At 32.2% G+C, this 18,296-nt stretch overlaps 1 long non-coding RNA gene across 1 annotated transcript in view; it reads left to right on the top strand.

Annotated features, from left to right (window-relative positions):
• LOC141551332 (uncharacterized) overlaps window positions 1-18,296 on the top strand; it is a 56,105-nt gene that overhangs the window by 26,127 nt on the left and 11,682 nt on the right. The window contains exon 2 of the long non-coding RNA XR_012484833.1: window positions 12,107-12,131. This is a non-coding gene — a long non-coding RNA (uncharacterized LOC141551332). The remainder of the gene's footprint in view (window positions 1-12,106; window positions 12,132-18,296) is intronic.

Below are 18,296 nucleotides of genomic sequence, written 5' to 3'. Positions count from 1 at the left end.
ATTATGCTAATAGTTTTCCTAATATTTAACCAACTCTGCAATCCTGGTATAAATCCTCATAGTCATGTTATATTATCTTGGTGATGTCTTGCTGTAATCTCTTTGCTAATATTTTATTTAAGATTTTTGCTTCAATATTCATTAGGAAAATTGGTCTATAATTTTCTTTCTCTCTTTTGACTCTATCTGGTTTAGATATCAGCATCATATATCTGTATCATAAAAGGAATTTGGTAGGACTCCTTTCTCTATTTTTTCAAATAGCTTACATTGTATTGGAATTAATTATTCTTTAAATGTTTGGTAAAATTGAATTGTAAATCCATCTGGCCCTAGAGATTTTTTCTTAGGGAGCTGATTAATAGTTTGTTCGATTTCTTTTTCTAAAATGTGACTACTAAAGTAATTTATTTCCTCGTCTGTTAATCTAGACAATCTATATTTTTCTAAATTCATCTATTCATCAAAAATGAAATGGGTGAACTTACCACCAATGAAAAAAGAAATTAAAGCAATAATTAGGAGTTATTTTGCCCAACTGTTTGGCAGCAAATCTGACCATCTAACCAAAATGGATGAATATGGTTTATATTTTTGTAAATATTCATCTGAATCTTTTCAATAAGTTGGGTTCCAAGACATACAAACTTTTGACTCTTTTCTCAGACAACCCAAACACTCTTTTTGTCAATGTTACTCTATATCATCCAATGCAAAACCCCTGAAGTAAATAGGTATGAAACATTTATAAGTAAAGCCTCAAGGAAAAATGTAGTTTGGTCATAAGCTAAACTAGAATGACAGAAGGAATGAAGAGATTAAAAACAAAACCTTAGAAATTACATAAATTAAATGAAATTTGAAAAAAATTAGAAAACAAATGAGGGAACTAGTGGAAAAAATTTCATCAATGCTCAATAAACAATACCCTATTCTATATCAGGCACTATGATGAGTACTGTAGGGATATAAAGAAAACTAAAAAAATCGTTCCTGTCTTTGTGGAGCTCACTATCTGATGGGCACAACAACAAATGAACAAATTTATAAAAAAGATTATGTTTGTGATAGGAAATAATTTACTGTGAAAGTACTAGAATTAAGAGGAATTAGAAAAGGTCTCTTATAGAAGATGAGATTTTAGCTGGGATTTGAAGGAAATCAAGATAGGCAAGAGGAGGAAATAAGGAGAAAGAACATTCAAGATATGAGAGACATGGTAGATAGGGGATAGTCTAGAATAGGAAGAAATTGTGGCAAGATTAACTAACAAGTGGATATTGCAATAATCCCAGAGTAAGATGATATGGACTTTCACTGGGACAGCGGCAATATCAAAGGAGAGAAGAGAGCTTATTCAAGAGATGTTGCAAAGGTGAAGTTGACAGGCCTTAGCAACAGATTGGATATAGAGGGCAAGAGATAATGAGGAATCTAAAATGATACCTAGGTTGGAAGCTTGGGGAACTGAGAGGATGGCCGTATCTTAACAGTAATTATTTCATATGTATTGTATTCACTTATATTTTATTCCCTTACTTGTAACCATGTTTTCTCCTAACAGAATATGAGCTCCTCAAAGGCAGGAATGGTCTTGGTTTTGTATTTATACCTACAGCATTAGTACCTTAGTATTAGACATTTAATAATGCTTATCAATTGATTGATAGATCGAAAAAATGAAGTCCACCAGAAGGGAGCTTTCTTTTTCTTTTTTCTTTTTTTTTGCAGATAAAGTGTTTTATATAGGTTACTTCCATTATACAAACTGAAAATCCAATTAAATAATACAACATTGATATTACTGATTACTCTAGCAACTCTTTACTGCAAGTTTTCCTAAATGAAGTTTGACTAAAATAGTTATTTTATTGTTTCATTAAGTTAATAAAATGTCCATCAACTGTACTGAAGAATAGTAAAATTAAAAGTGTCCTAGACAAAGTAAATGAAAAGATAGTTGTTTTTGTTACTGAGTTTTATTTGTTTGTTAATTTTTTAACAGCAATAGCTTTGCTTAATCTTCACTCACAAAGCTCAGAATTTATCAACTTTTTATCAATAGTTTAGACTAATGGGGTTTAATTATGCAACTCATTTTTATAACTATGCTTATAGTATAGTCTTATTTTAATGAGAGGGAAAAAAATTGGCTGATGAATCCTCTCAAATTGCCCGTTCCCTTACTTTAAAATGTATCTTCTTTGACGTCATTGTCATAAAAATTCCTGGTTCTTATTAAATTCAAAAATAAGAGGAAAGGACCCACCACTAAATCTGAGTTCTATATACCTATTCTTTAGCTCTATTCCAGGCCAAGGGCAGCAAAATGGTGCCGTGAATAGAAAATGGAACCTGGAATCAGGATGATGAATTCAAATCTGGCCTCAGACGTTTCCTAGTGTATGATTCTGGGCAAGTCACTTAACCTTGTTTGCAATGTTCATCTGTAAAATGATCTGGAGAAGGAAATGGCAATGGCTTCAGTATCTTTGCCAAGAAAACCCCAGATGAGATCACAAGGAGTTGGACATGAAAAATGAACAAATTCAGGGACAATCTTTCAGGAAGGCCAAATAGGCAGATAAGGAAGTTACTAAGAAATCTGAGACCAATGACATCTCTGTCTTCTTACACCAGATCTGAAATTATTTCTAGAATAATCCATTTTATACCTAAATTCTCTGGTACTTTTAGGAAATGTTTTGATGATCTTGTTCACACTGATATACAACTAAATTAAAATTAAAATTATCTGACAGAATTATAAAATGCCAGAGACAGAAGAAGGGAACTTAGAGACCAAATCATCTGTCCCTTTAATTTAACAAAGCAGAAAACATAATGACAGAGGAAAGGAAATGATTTGTCTAAGCTTACACAGGTACTAAATATCAAAGCCAGGACTGAAGTGAAGCCTTTTAACTGCAATGGATTTTTTAAACATGCCAAGCATCCTCTTCAAGGATAGTATAGACAGGCATCAGTATTTGGGTTGAAGGAGTGCTTGAGAAAGAGTGAGACAATGACAAAGCATGAGAAAGAGAGGGTTGAAGAAGACAAGACACAGCCAGGTATTGGGGAAGATAAGTCTGATTTTGTAAAAAAAAATTACAATGTATTGTTAGAGGACATTTTTTATTCCAATTTTGTTTTATACAATAAAACTTGTGTGTTGACTAGGTCTGTTGAATGTGCAATAATAATATTGTCATACGTGTTGTTACCTATTTATTGTTATTGCCCAATTTTCCAGAAATTCTAGCAACTTCTTAGTTTGTTCTTCATAATTTTTCTTGAGTACAGTCACATCCATATCAGATAAGTATAAAATCAAGCATACATCCTTTTCAAAAAGATTTTTGGCTTCGTCTGTGCAAGTGTGGGGTTGAGAAAGAGTTGCCTTCTTCACGTATACATGAGAAGGAATGAGTTGATTTCTAGATTATGAATATAGCCACATGAGATTATCTGAATGTGGCTCATGTGGAAGCATGCATAGATATCTTTGGAAACTTACCCATTCCTCTCCAAAGAAGATTTCAATTCCTATCGAGAAGGCAGGACTTTAAGATATCTTTTCCTAAAAAGATCTTCTGTATATCTTTTGTATATCTTCTGTAAGAAGAACAATTCTCCTTTCCCACGATTTCATGAACTCCACCTCTCAAGTCATGGAATGTTGAGAAATCACTCTCTACCAACAAGGAGAGTCTTGTGCAAATACACCAGAGTTGAATTCCAGGTTACAAATATTACTATTATTTGTGAATGAGAAGGGGATATACCCTAAGTGGGGGATTCAAGAGTCAAATTGGTAATTAGTAATTTTGAAGTATATTTTATATCAGGTCTTGAAATTTAAAATCTCCTTCTCACCCAACTCTCTTAAGTCCTAGGCTGAGATTGAGCAGCTTGTGGACAGGCACAGAGAAAATTTATTTTATTGTTCAATGAATTAATTAGTAGGACATTCTGTTTCCTGCAGGCTTATAGAAAGTAAGGACACAAACTATGTATAAGCTGTTGCTGCACCTGAAGTGTCATCTCAGAAACCACCAAGTATATATTCTGTTCTTACCCACATATCAACAAAGAAAAGGCAGTAGTGGGTGTGCATGGAAAAGAGTTACAAGTGTAAAGTAAAGCTTGTAGTATAACTAATAGTCTTTCGCAATTCTGTGGAATTCTATGGAAACCACAAACTCAATTCAAAATAAGCATTTTTGTTGTTGTAATTATCCAAAAAACCTGAGGGGAAGGAAAGAATTCAGCCTTTGCAGAAAATGAACTTGGCTTTTAAGTTACAAAGCTTGGCTCTTTTTCTGTTTCATTTCTCAGAAATAAAGATTATCTGTTTCAACTATTCCCACTTTCCAAATGACATTATGAATCATTTCTGGCTCATTACTTTCTATCCTGTATTGACTGCACACTATTATTTATATATTTAGTAAATAGCAGCTTAAAGAATGCATACTCCCTTTGCTATTGCAGACATAAAAAATAAATAAATAATTAATTAAATAGTTAAATAAAAGAACAGCTAGGTCTTGGTTAATACAAATAATGAGCTCCCAGAAGTGGTCACATGCATTCTAACTCACACTATTTGAAGTTATAACTATGTAAAATATGATAAATTGTTCCAGCCCAATGGAAAGACAGTGTAAATTTGAACAATGCAACCACTTCTAAGGATTCAATATTCATGCTAATGATGTATGCCATCACTAAGAATGTCATGCCATTACTACCTCCATCTTAACATCCATGGGTCTTTAGATCTGTGATATCATAAGTGGGAGTGTTTTCTATCACTTTAGCTTCTGACTGTCCTCAGTGCCTGCATGCATTTTGTCTTCACCTTCACATTAGATTAAATAAGAACTATTAAATTCATAGCTAATTTTTTGAAAGGAAGATTTGTGTGTGTGTGTGTGTGTGAGTTTTACCTCATAAAAGAAAATGAACCACTGACCACCATGAGGCTCTGATTTGAGGTTTTGAGAGGAATAAAAAAATTAACTAAGGAGAAGAATGTGAAGAATCCAGCTGGGAGCCTAGGGATTGAAAGAGATACATTGCTTTGATGATTGCCACAGTTGGGGTGGGGGGAGATTGGGGAAAGAGGGAAAAGAAGGGAAAAAGGCTGGATCAGTTTCTGGAAAGCTTATTGGGAAAGAGCTGGATTTTCCTGCTATTTAAATTTATTGCCCTCCAGCACCATCTACAGTTTGAGAGCCTGGAAAATCTGGAAGGTACTTAGTTGCTATCTATTGCCTTTATGAGATTGAGAAAAGGAAATAAGGAAAAAAGAAATGCTTCATAAATGCTTTATTTAAAGAAGTATGGGGTGTATAGGGTATTCAGGAAGGAGTAGCACCTCCGGTATGAAGGTCTGTTGAGTCTTTTTTCAGGACTGCTTATCCATCTTTGGTATCCACCTATGATCAAACTCTACCTCTGGCTCTAAGAAGCATGTGCATCAGCCACACCCTGTTAAATCATCCAGGTAGATGGGCTAAACCAAGTTGATGGTAACTGACAGGTCTCAGATTAGAGATTTCTACCCCAAGTATGAAGGCAACTGAAGTAAGCACTATGAAGCATGTAGAACTTGGTTGCACAAGCAAGATGCCATGATCATCCATTGCATTGACTCTTATATTGCCACTGGATTTCAATGACTCTGGAAGAGAGAGTGAGGTTGACAACTTTGTGCAACTCTGCCTTGCTTGAATCCAATTTCATGGTTAAGTGAAGACATCACCCTTGTGATATCACTGATCTTCAATTGAAAGATAAATGGCACTTTAAGAAGAGGATCAGAGCCAACCAGACAAAGCAGAATCCTACTGAGTAAAAAGCTGACTGATTTTATCTGCATTTCCTAAAGAGCCGACCATGAGGAGCTTGTTGATTCTTTGGTTTAAATCACTAAGATAGTATTACATTTTTCCACCCCCTGTTAAGGGAGGCAAATGTTAGCTAAAAGAACCTTGTTATTGCTTCATCAGCTTAAGAGCAGAAGGAAAAAGGATATACTTAACAGCAGAGTGGTTAAGACCAGAAAGGAAGCAGCTAGTAGAAAAATGGCATTTTATGGAGCAGATTATTCCTGAAGGGACTAAGGCCTTGTGATCCAGAGCTATGAACTGCTTTGAGCACATGGATTTTTATTGCTCACATGCTCCTTACTTATATGTATGTACTCAGTCTTCTCTACAAAAATTGAGTACATTGAGAGAGATTATGGCTAAAGTTATTCTGTAGACAATTCATACTAATTTAGAAAGGCTAATTGTTAAATTTTCAGTGGGAATACTTACACCTTGGAAATTTGCAGATGTTACAAATAGGGGCTATAACTTGTTGTTAAGTGTGAGAAAATGAAGGGAAAATTTTAATAGTGCAGATTGAACTTAAAAATCTATCATGCTAAATAGTAAAAGGATATAAATAGACAATATTCGGATGAAGGAATTAAAGCCATGCATAGTCACATGAAAAAAAAAATTCTCTAAATCACTCTTGATTAGAGAAATGCAAATTAAAATAATTCTCAGGTACCCTTACTCCTATAAGATTAGCTCAGATGACAGGAAAAGATAATAATAAATGTTGGAAGGGATATGTGAAAATTGGGACACTAATGCATTGTTAATGGAATTGTAAAATGATCCAACCTTTCTGGAGAGCAATTTGGAACTATGCCCAAAGGGCTATAAAACTGTACATATCCTTTGATCCAGTAGCAAGGACCCACTTGTACAAAAAAATGTTTGTGGAAGCTCCTTGGGGGGAGAGATGAATAAGTTATGTTTTATAAAAATAATGAAATATTATAGTTCTTTAAAAAATGATGAACAGGCTAATTTTTAGAAAAGCCTGGAAAGATTTACTTAAACTGATATCGAGTAAAACAAGAAGAACCCAAGAAAACATTGTACACAGCAACAATAAAATTGTGTAATGATCAACTATGACAAACTTGATTATTCTCAGCAATTCAGTGATCCAAGGAAATCCCAATAAACTTTGGATGGAAAACATCATCCACTTCCAGATTGAATGCATGCTATTTTCATGGTTTTTTTTTATTTTTTTTTTCTCATAGTTTTTCCTTTTTGTTCTGATGTTTCTCTCCTGATCTGACACATAGAAATATTTTAAAATCAATATACATGTATAACCTAAAAAATACAAAAAAAGTATGTCATGCATGTGGAGAGCAGGTAGTTAAATGTTTACAAGTATACCCTTTTATATGACTCGGATTTATAGGTGGACCATGATGTTTTGGATAATTCTGCTTTTGCTTTATTCTGAGTAATGGTGACATTAAGATTATTCTTGCTTTTGCCTATTATTGCCTATTATTAAGTGAATGTGTTTAAGAGTTAGTGGTGTCATGATGACAGATTTTGTATAAATTTCAAGCATACTGGTGTCAACTCAGAGGCTACAATTCCATATAGGAAGTACTGTATCTGCTCTCCTCCCCTACCCACAACAGCATTACCCTTGAGGCAAAGAAATTTTGAGTCACAGTAATAATTCCTCTTTGGGAGTCTCACACCTACCAGTGTGAGATAAGGTTGGAACATGGTAAACAAATCAGACCAGAGAAATCTGTGATATTTGTTCTGTCACAAAAAATTTATCAATAAATAAGTCAAAGAGAAATGCTTGGTATAATTAAAAGAATGTTAGAAGTCAGAAGATCTTGTTTGAGGCCCAGTTTTAATTTTTCTTAGTTGTTTTTATTTTAAGTTTTGGATATTTCATATTACCTTCATTTTTTAAAAAATCCCTCTCTTCTTCTCTAACTAGTAAAATAATAAAAGCTTTTTTTAAAATGAGGGAAATCTTTGTAGTAGCAAGAAACTGGAAACTGAGTGGATGCCCATCAGTTGGAGAATGGCTTAATAAATTATGGTTTATGAATGCTATGAAATACTATTGTTCTGAAAGAAACAACTAGCAGGATGATTTCAGAGAGGCTTGGAGAGGCTTACATGAACTGATGGTAAATTAAATGAGCAGAACCAGGAGATCACTGTACACAGCAACAAGATTATATGATGATCAATTCTGCTGGCCGCGGCTCTCTTCAACAATGAGAGGATTCAAACCAGTTCCACTTGTTTAGTGATGAAGAGAGCCAACAGTGTGGAACATAACATAGCATTCTCACTCTCTCTGTTGTTATTTGATTGCATTTGTTTTCTTTCTCAGTTTTTCTTTTCCTTCCTTCTTGATTTGATTTTTCTTGTGTAGCAAGATAACTATAAATATATATACATATATTGGATTTAACATGTATTTCAACATATTTAATATGTATTAGACTACCTGTCAGCTAGGGGAGGGAGTAGGAAGGAGGGGAAAATTTGGAACAAAGGGTTTTGCAAGGGTCAATGTTGGAAAAATTATCCATGCATATGCTTTGTAAATAAATAAACTAATTAATTAATTAGTTGATTAATTAAACTAAAAATAAAAAGTGGGGGAAAGAAAGTAGTTGAGTAAAACTAACTAAATCATCCACCAAATGGATATGCAATGTTGTCTATTCTCTGTAAAGAAAAAAGAGAGGGACATTTTTTCACTTTTTCTTTAGAGTCAGGCTTAATCAATATAATTACAATGAATTTAGTTTCTTTTTAAAAAATAAATATTTTTCCCTATTAATATTGCTTTCCTGGTTCTTTTTAGTTGTTTTGCATCAATTCAGAGAAGTCATCCTATGTTTCTTTTTCATATTCACTTTTTTTAAACAGTACAATTCCAATACATTTGTGTACCATATTGTGTATAGTTTTCCCATAATTGAGGAGTGTCTACACTGTTTTTGATTCTTTGATACAAAAGGGGGTCCTTCTTTCAATCTCTGATCTCTTTCAATATATATTCTTAATAATACTTTCTCTGAATCAAATAGTATGGATGTTTTAGTAATTTTAAAAGCATAATTCCTTAGTGCTTTCCAGAACAGCTGACCAATTCATAGCTATACTGATAAAATACTACTATATATGTCTTTCTAGATCCTTTCTCAAATGATGATTTCCCTTTTTTTTCAACTCTGCCAATTTACTAAGTGAAAAGTAAAACCCCAGAGTTGTTTTGATTTGTGTTTCTCTTTTTATTTTAATAGCTTTTTATTTTCAAAATACATGCAAAGATAGTTTTCAACATTCACTCTTGTGAAACCTTGTGTTCCAAATTTTTCTCCCTCCCTTCTCCCCACCTCTCTCTCTTAAACATCAAGTAATCCAATATATGTTAAACATGTGCTGTTCTTCTATACATATTTCCATATTTATCATTCTGCACAAGAAAAATCAGATTAAAAAGGGAAAAAAAGAGAAAGAAAAAAGCAAGCAAACAACAACAATAAAAAATGTTGAAAATACTATATTGTGATCCACATTTAGTCCCCAGAGTCCTCTTCCTGGATTCAAATAGTTCTCTGCATCACAAGTCTATTGGAATTGGCCTGAATAACCTCATTATTGAAAAGAGTCAAGTCCATTTCACTTGATCATCACATAATCTTGTTGTTGTTGTGTACAATATTCTCTTGATTCACTTCACTTCACTTAGCATCAGTTCATGTAAGTCTCTCCAGGCCTTTCTGAAATCAGCCTAGTGATTCTTTCTTATAGAACAAATATATAAAATTCATATATCATAACTTATTCAGCCATTCCCCAAGTGATGGGCGTCTACTCAGTTTCCAGATTCTTGCCACTGGACTGCTACAAACATTTTTGCACATGCAGGTCTTTTTCCCTTTTTAATCTTTGGGATACAGGCCTAGTAGAGACAGTGCTGGATCAAAAGATATGCCCTTTGGGCATAGCTCCATATTACTCTTCAGAGTAGTTGAATCAGTTCACAATTTCACCAACAATGTATTAGTGTCCCCAGTTTTCCCATATGCCCTCCATCATTCATCATTATCTTATGATGGCAAAGGTCATCTTAGCCAGTCTGAGAGATATGTAAAACAACCTCAGAGTTGTTTTAATTTCTGTGATAATTATTTAGAGCATTTTTATATGACTAGAAATGGCTTTAATTTCTTCATCTGAAAATTGTCTGTTCATACCCTTTGACCATCAATTAGAGAATGGTTTGTATCACAAATTTGAAGCAATTCTGTATATATTTTATAAATGAGACCTTTATCAGAACCCTTAGACGTAAAAATTATTTCCTGGTTTTCTGCTTCCCTTCTACTCGTCTTCATTGGTTTTGTTTATATAAAACTTTTTAATTTAATGTAATTAAAATTATCCATTTTGCATTTCATAATGTTCTCTAGTTCTTCTTTGGCTATAAATTCTTTATTCTCCACAGATCTAAGAGATATACTTTCCCTTGTTCTCCTAATTTGCTTAATATAGTATCACCCTTTATGCTAAATCATGGACCCATTTCAACTTTATGTTGGTATAGAGTGTTAGATATTGGTCAGTGCCTAGTTTCTGCCATACTATTTTCCAATTTTCCCAGCAATTTTTGTCAAACATTGAGTTCTTGTTTTTCTTATTATTTTTTATTATTAAAGAGTTGGGAAAATATTTCATATAATTGTTATTATATTTTTCTTCAAGAAGTTTTCATGTTTTATACTTTCTAATTGTGTAATTGTATAAGTCACTGTCCCCTCTTTGCTTCAGTTTTCTCAACCATAAAGTAATAGTATTGAACAAAATTATCTTAAAGACCTCTTCCTTCTAGCTTAAATTATATTTTCTATAATCTTGATCTTTTACTTCATCTCAAAAATACTATGAATGAGTTTAAAAATTTGATAACAACTAGAGAATCACGTAACAAAGTTATCTGTTATTTCATTTTTAGGAATATTAAATAATTTTATATGCACCATAGATACTTTGTTGAAGGAGATATTGCTTTACTGAATCAGTTTTTAAAATATAACCAATAAACAAAAGCAAAAATGGATCTTGTAGTCTCTACATCTTTTACCCAATTGTTATCTAAACAGTCATACGGTATGCTAGATGGAGCACTGGATTTATAGTCTGGAAGACCAGGGTGTGAATTCTCAATCTCCTTCTAGTTGTATGACATTGGATGGTTATTTATCCTCTCTGACTCAGTTTTCTCCTCTGTAATATGGGGATAATAATACTTACAACAGAGTAGTGATTTTCACATGAAGTAATATATGTAAAGCAATTTGAAATTCTTAAATCACTCTGTAAATGCTATTATAAAACTGTATAAATATAAAGACATGATCTACTGTTAAAAGAATAGTTTGCAAAAACTTGCTCAATTCCTTATTGAAATTTTAGTAAGAATATCCTTTATGAAGATTATTCTTTAAAAAGGTGGAAGAGTCTCCTGCTTCCCTTTTTATGACAACAATAAGGTCTGGGATTTTTTTTTCTAAATCTTTGGTTTCAGATACTTTGAAAATCCATCTTTCAACCTCGTTAAAATTATGTCATCTCTCTAGTGGGCACACATACTCTCACTCTAATCCACCTTATCTTCTTGGTTTGGTTTTGTTCAAAGTGATCTCTATTCAGATTGCTTTTGGAAAATTACATAGGGTTTTTAATGATTATAAGCTTTTCCTTGAACCAAAGAGATTTTCTGCCAAAATTATAACAGTGGTGGATGGTTAGCCAAAGGACAAAAGAGAAGTATGTGGTCCATGTAAGTAGGTTGAAACACATTATTAACCAAGGATTATGCAAGAAGACCAGCATAAAAGATAAGACCATTATTGCTTTACAACACAGATTGTGAGCTAGTAACACCAACTCCCATTATTTTACTAGATATTCTTGAACTTTTCTTCTGTGTGAATTTTGTTTTTTATTATGGAGAATTCTATGATATATCATCTCAGTAACGTGATTGGTGTGATGGAAATTATATAAATAAATTTACATAATGTCATCTTTGCTACATTTGAATGACCTAGGCAAGAACATTAAATCTTTCTTCACTTAGTTAGGTCTTGCATTTCTGTGAAAATTTTCTTTATAAGATCTTTAATCTAGAACTTGAAGGTACCTCAGAGACCATCTAATCTGATTCTCACATTTTACAGATAAAGAAGTTGAGGACCAAGAAAGGTAAGTGACTTGCCCAATATCTCACTGTTGAGTTAGCATCATTAAAGTAAGCATAACAAAAATTATGCCATTATTTTAAATGATATTTCTCTTGTTATCTTTTCCTAACCTCTCTTCCTCCTCATCTTGCCTTCTGGTGTCCTTGAATTCTTTCAAAGTCTTAGATAAAATTTAATTTCTACAAAAAAAAGCCTTTTCCATTCCCCCTTATGCTAGAACCTTCCCTCTGTTTATTATCTCTTGTATTGCTATCACTTAGCACAGTGCCTGACACATAAGTGGAGCTTAATAAATGCTTGTTGATTGTCTGATTCATGGTTTTTATTAGTGAAACAGAAATTCTGATTTTTAAAAATGTGTTTATTTTATATCCTGCTGCTTTACTAAAGCTCTAAACTTGATTAATTTTTGGCTAATTCGCTAGGGTTTTCTAAGAATACCATCATATTATGGTCAAATAGAGAAAAAATTTCCTCCTCTTTGCTAAAGCTCATCCTTTTAATTTTTCTTGATTTAGTGTTGCAATCACATTTCTAATACTATTGCAAATAACATATGTGGTATTGGGAAATTTTGTTTTACTAGTTATGCTATTCTCAAATAATTCTCAAATATGTCTAAAATTTCTCTATTATCAATATCTCATCTTTGATCACCCTACAATTAGTGCCATGGAAATGTAGTGATAGAAATATCTGTCTGTGGGCTTGGTAAACTATATCAAGTTCTAAAGATTCCTGTATTCTTGGTCTTGATCTTAAATAGACTTCTTGGGGAAAAAACCCAATAGGATAGCTACATGGAAAAAAGTCTTCAAGAACTACTGGAGAGACAAAAATAGGGCATTCCTGGAAGTCCATTCTGGGTTTTTCAAGCAGAAAGAAGAACAATGGCCTATAGTAATGATCAGTGGGGGTTATCTAGTTAGGTTATCTAGTTAGGTTATCTATACTGACTTTTTGATCAGATGGAGAATGAGGGCATGGGCCTTGGAAGTATTGAGGATCATCAACTCAGTCAATACCTCTCTTTTTTTCTTCATCAAGGTAAATCCAGGAAAAGGGCTTCCCTCTTTCCACCTTCAGCCCCATTTGCCTGGTAATCCCATTACTTCCTGCTTTCCCCTATGTCACTACTTGATCAACAAACATTGGGGATTTTTTATTTCTGTAAGTGTTCATTTTCATGTGTATTATATTTAACCTATTGTTGTTAAACTTGCTGATTATCAAACTTGAATTTTTTTCATGGATTACTGAAGGCAAAAAGCAGGATGAGAAGTGGAGAGGTGAACAGTAGAAATTTTCCCTATCCCACCTCTCATTGAGATTTCTCCTTATAAGAAAGGAAAAGAACATCTATATATATATATAACATTCCATGCCAGCTTTTAAATTTAGATAAATTATTTTGGTCATGTTAAGGAAAAATTAATAAATTCTTATGCCTTTGAGTATTCTTTTCTTTTTTAAAATTAACTTTTAAAATTCTGAACTGAACACCAAAAAGAGAAAGTATTTCTGTATATACAATAGAACATAAGAAGAGGATTTTATATGAAATCATTAATTTCTCATCTCACAACACTGATTTTTAAAATATTACACATATGCACAAACTCTATATATTACTTTTAAAAATATGCAGCTTCTCTGTACTTCCTTCTGAATTCTTTTTTTTCTGAACATTTTTAAAAGTGTTGTTAGTTCTCTTTGCTTCTCTCTGTCTCTGACTCTATCTCTTATCTCTTTGTCTTTTAGTATCACTATTTGCTCAGTATGACTATTACTAATTCCTCTAATATAGAATGAAACAGTCACTGGGGGCTTAAGTGATAGCATCAGATAAAAGAAACCCCATTTTCAGGGGACCCATAAAATTTTGATCTGGGGCAATCAGCCCAGAAAATATTCATTACACATTTTATATATCCCATTTAGTTCATCCATCCCCAAATTATCTGAGAGACAATCAAAGGTAACCTTCTTATTTTGTAGTTGTTTTTCTTTCTTTTTTTTCCCAAATACCCTCTTTACCTTTTAAACTCCACTTCAGAATACAGAAGTTTATTTTGCTTATGACTATTGCATGATTGGTATTATCCTGTCACTAATACATCTCTCTCTGTCTCCATTTCCCTGTTAAATCTGATAATATTTCTATAACAAATTCCTTTGACTATTTTAGATGAGTGAGGTTCATCTGAAGCCCACTATATGTTCCATCTGTTGTATACCAATTATGAGAAAGAGGAAGTTCCCACTACATTCTTCCTCCTTCTTATTATATTGTATTCATTATTTTATCTTCTTTCCCCTCTTCAAACCTTAAGAATAGAATCAAATTTATTCTCAGAATCTCTGTTTTTTCTTATTTGACTTAATACCCTTTTAAAAAATTCTGAAGGGACATTTGGTTCCTCTCCCCCATTAATATTATTACGTTATCATTATACATCTCTTTCTAATTTCTTAAATAAATTTAACTTTATCAGAACTTGTTTTACATTTCAAAGTTTTTACTTAGCTCTGGTCTTTCCATTAGAAATGTTGAGAGTATTCTCTTTTAATAAAAATACAATTTTCCCAAAATTTTACAGCCAGTGTTTCTGATAAAGGTCTCATTTCTAAAATATGTAAAGAATTTTTTCAAATTTATAAAAAAGTTCATATACATGTATAACCAGGAAAAAATGTTTAAAAATATGATTTTTTAAATTAGGATCATACTTAGCTTTATAGAATATGTTACTCTTGGTTGTAAGCGTTTGCTTTTTTTGCCTTTTGGAATATTATTTTCCAAGATTTCATCTGCTTTAAAATAGAAGCTGCAAAGTCTTATGTGATCCTGACTATATAGTTCCTTGATGTTTAAACTCTTTTCTGACTATTTTGTAGAATTTTTTTTTTTTTACTTTTAAGGAGATTTGAGTTTTGGATGTAGCATTTTATTTGGTCATTTCTTTTCAGGAGAGAATCTTTTCTAGGCCTTTTTCACTTATGATTTTTAAAATAATATTCAGGCTTTGTTTTGTTAGTTTTCAGGGATCTCAATGATTTTTAAATTTTCTCTCTGACCTGTTTTTTTAGATCAGTTTTTTTTTTAATATCAGATTTTTTAATGTTTTGTTCTATTTTTTTTCAGTCTTTTGGTTTCATTTTAATACTTATCGTCTCATGATGTCACTGATTTATGTTTGTTCATTTCTAGCTTTAAGATCATTACTTAGGTAAGGTTTACCATTTTCTCTTCTAAGCTATTTATTCTTCTAATTTTTTCCATCAAGATGATTTATTTTATTTTTCAGCTCTTGCTTCATTTCTTCCAGGTATTCATAGAATCCTTATATAAAAAGCAAATTTGAGATTCTGCTTACAGTTGCTATATAATCAACTTTGCATTAATTTTTTGATACTGGCTAGTTTTTCTTTCTTTTTTTCTTTTCTGCAGCTTTAGTGCTTGAATTAGAATTTTGTGACACTATCAGACTCCACTTTTTGCTGTACTTTCTGGTGAGATGGTCAGTCCTCTTTGGAGGATCCTATAGTAATTGTGCTGTTCTCCATCTTCTGGGATTTAGCACCTTAGGATCACTGAGGTTTTGAGTGCTGGTTCTTTAGGAGGCCAAGGCTATGAGGGTCCAGAGTACAGCTGCACTGTGCTGTGCAGCTCTTTGGGACTTTCCAACTTTTTATGAAAGCCTTGTTTATGGTTTTAGAAAAAGGAAAGAGAGGGGAAGAAAGCCAGATGACTTTTTTGTATGTTTCTGAGGTTGAAGAAATAGCTTGCTATTGTTTTTCATTATATATCTTCATTATCATTCAGTCTGGTGTGAATTTCAGAGTTTTGTTTGAGTAGGTATATGAGAACTAGGCAGCTTACCTCCTACTCAGATCTAGGCAGAAAGTCAAAGTTTTTGTTTTTAACATGAGTGCTGTTTTTTATCTTCCTTTTCTTAAAAACAATTACATTTTTTGATGCCTTTTGTATTTACATCATAATTATTTCCTACTTCTCTTCCAATTTTGATCCTTCTTTATAACAAAGAAAAACAATTAAAAAAAAAACAACAAAAAATGTAGAAATTGTGTCTGACCCAGGATACAAATTTTGGTCCTATTACTATCCCATATCTCTTCCATGAAAGAAGAAGTATGTTTTGTTGTCTCCTCTCTAGGATCTTCACTGGCTTTTTCATTACTCCAAGTACAACTTCCTTTTGTGATCTTTTCATTTATATACTTGTCATTATTGTATAGATGGTTCAATTTATTTCACTATTAGTAATGTATTCTATCACTTTTTCTACACTTATGGATGTAATTATTTACTTTTTATATTAATTAATTATATTAATATAATTTATTATGTTTTTCTAATGTTGAAGCACTCTATATTCCTAGCTTAAGTTCAATTTGGTTATAATGATTTTTAAAAATATATTACTATAATTTCTTTTCCAATATTTTATTGACATCATTTAAATCAATGATTACTTGTGATACCTATCTATAATTCTCTTTCTGCATTCTATCCTTCCTGATGTGGGGATAACAACTGTATTTGTCTCATAAAAAAAAGTTTAGTGTATACTTAATTTCTCTGTATTTAAAAATAGAAGCATGTAACTTAGAATTTTGTTCTTTAAATGTTTGATAGAAATAGTACTCATTCATAATTCTATATAGATCTTGATGTTATCAATCAAGATCTATATAGAATTATGAATGAGTACTATTTCTTTTAGAATTTATTTATGGCTCACCCAATTTTACATTCAGAAATTATGTTATTTGGTTTATTTATTTCCTATTATTTTAATTTTGCATATCATAATTTTGTAGATGTCTTTAATTTAGATTTTAATTTTTATTGCCCTATAATTTGGGATAGTTTCTGATCATTTTCTTTGTTTCCCTTAAATTCATTATAAACTATCCCTTTCTCTTTGTTTCATTCATAAAAATTGGTTTTGCTTTTGCATTTTTAAAAATCAAACTACAATTTATTAATTTTGTTGCTCTTTTAAAAACAGCTCTTTGTCTTACTTAATTGTTACTTACTGTTAATTTTTAGTTTTGCTTATCCCACTTTTATATTTAAATTTTTCTTTTTTATGATTATTTTGAGATCAATTTGCTGATTTTCTATTATTATTTAATTATGCACTCAATTATTATTGTTCTCTTTTTTCCTTTGTTAATCTAACAAAAGTGCTCCCCTCCCTTAAGTATGTGCAAATAAATATACTTTCTCCTTCTAGTTCTGTATGACTCATCAGTGGATCAAGTCTTCTTAATTTCTGAAAAACAAATGTCTGTGATATAGAACATCATACCTAGAAAAGAAAGATTTGATTTTCTCTGACAGATCTCTGGGATAACTTTTGAGATGAGATATGACTCTAATCAGAGTTGAAGGAGGAAGGGGCTTTCCTTACCTTGGTATGATGAAGAGCCTTTGGATTATCACTTCTGATATGGAGCATGGACTCAGCTAGCTGGGTTTGGATAGGAGATCCCCAGATGTTTTGCTCTAGTATTTGTGTTTTCTTTGCTGTAGAATTGACCTTGTAAAGATAGCAATGTCCTGAAACTCTATCAGGGTTGGACTTGTGATAAGAAAGGCACTGGCATAGGATGTGTTAGCATTGAAGCAAAAAGCCATCCAAAAGAAAATTCCATTTGGCTATTTGACTAGACAATGCCAGAGCAATTGTGAAATTACTTCTTAATAGCCTCAGAAGTACTACTGTGTTCAAATGAGGCTTAAGTATTAACCTCTCAGCTGAAGGTACTATTAATGATAAGTGAGTGGATTTTCTTTTAATAAATCTATGATGGTTTGTTAGTTAATATTTCTTTTTCTGGTGCTTATCCATACTTGAATCTTGTTTGTACATTTGGTACTATTTTTACTTTCCTCTCCCACTAGAGAAAACCATAGAATTCGAGCCCATAACCACAGCAATTTAAATGGCAATTTTCCTTGGAGTAGACAGGATTGAGTGAATATGAAACTGGAGTCTTCTTCCCTGAGAAATCAGACAAGTCCAGGTCAATGAACCCAATACATAACTGCAAAGCTGAGTACAGACTTTAGAAAAAAAAGATATCCTGAATCCCTATAATTCCTAGTAGTACTCAGCTTTAACCTGTAAGTTAG

The sequence above is a fragment of the Sminthopsis crassicaudata genome, chromosome 1 (assembly GCF_048593235.1).
Source record: "Sminthopsis crassicaudata isolate SCR6 chromosome 1, ASM4859323v1, whole genome shotgun sequence".
In the NCBI taxonomy this organism is placed as follows: Eukaryota; Metazoa; Chordata; class Mammalia; order Dasyuromorphia; family Dasyuridae; genus Sminthopsis; species Sminthopsis crassicaudata.
The sequence above is the reverse complement of the archived record's forward strand: the minus strand, read 5'-3'. Positions and strand labels throughout refer to the sequence as shown.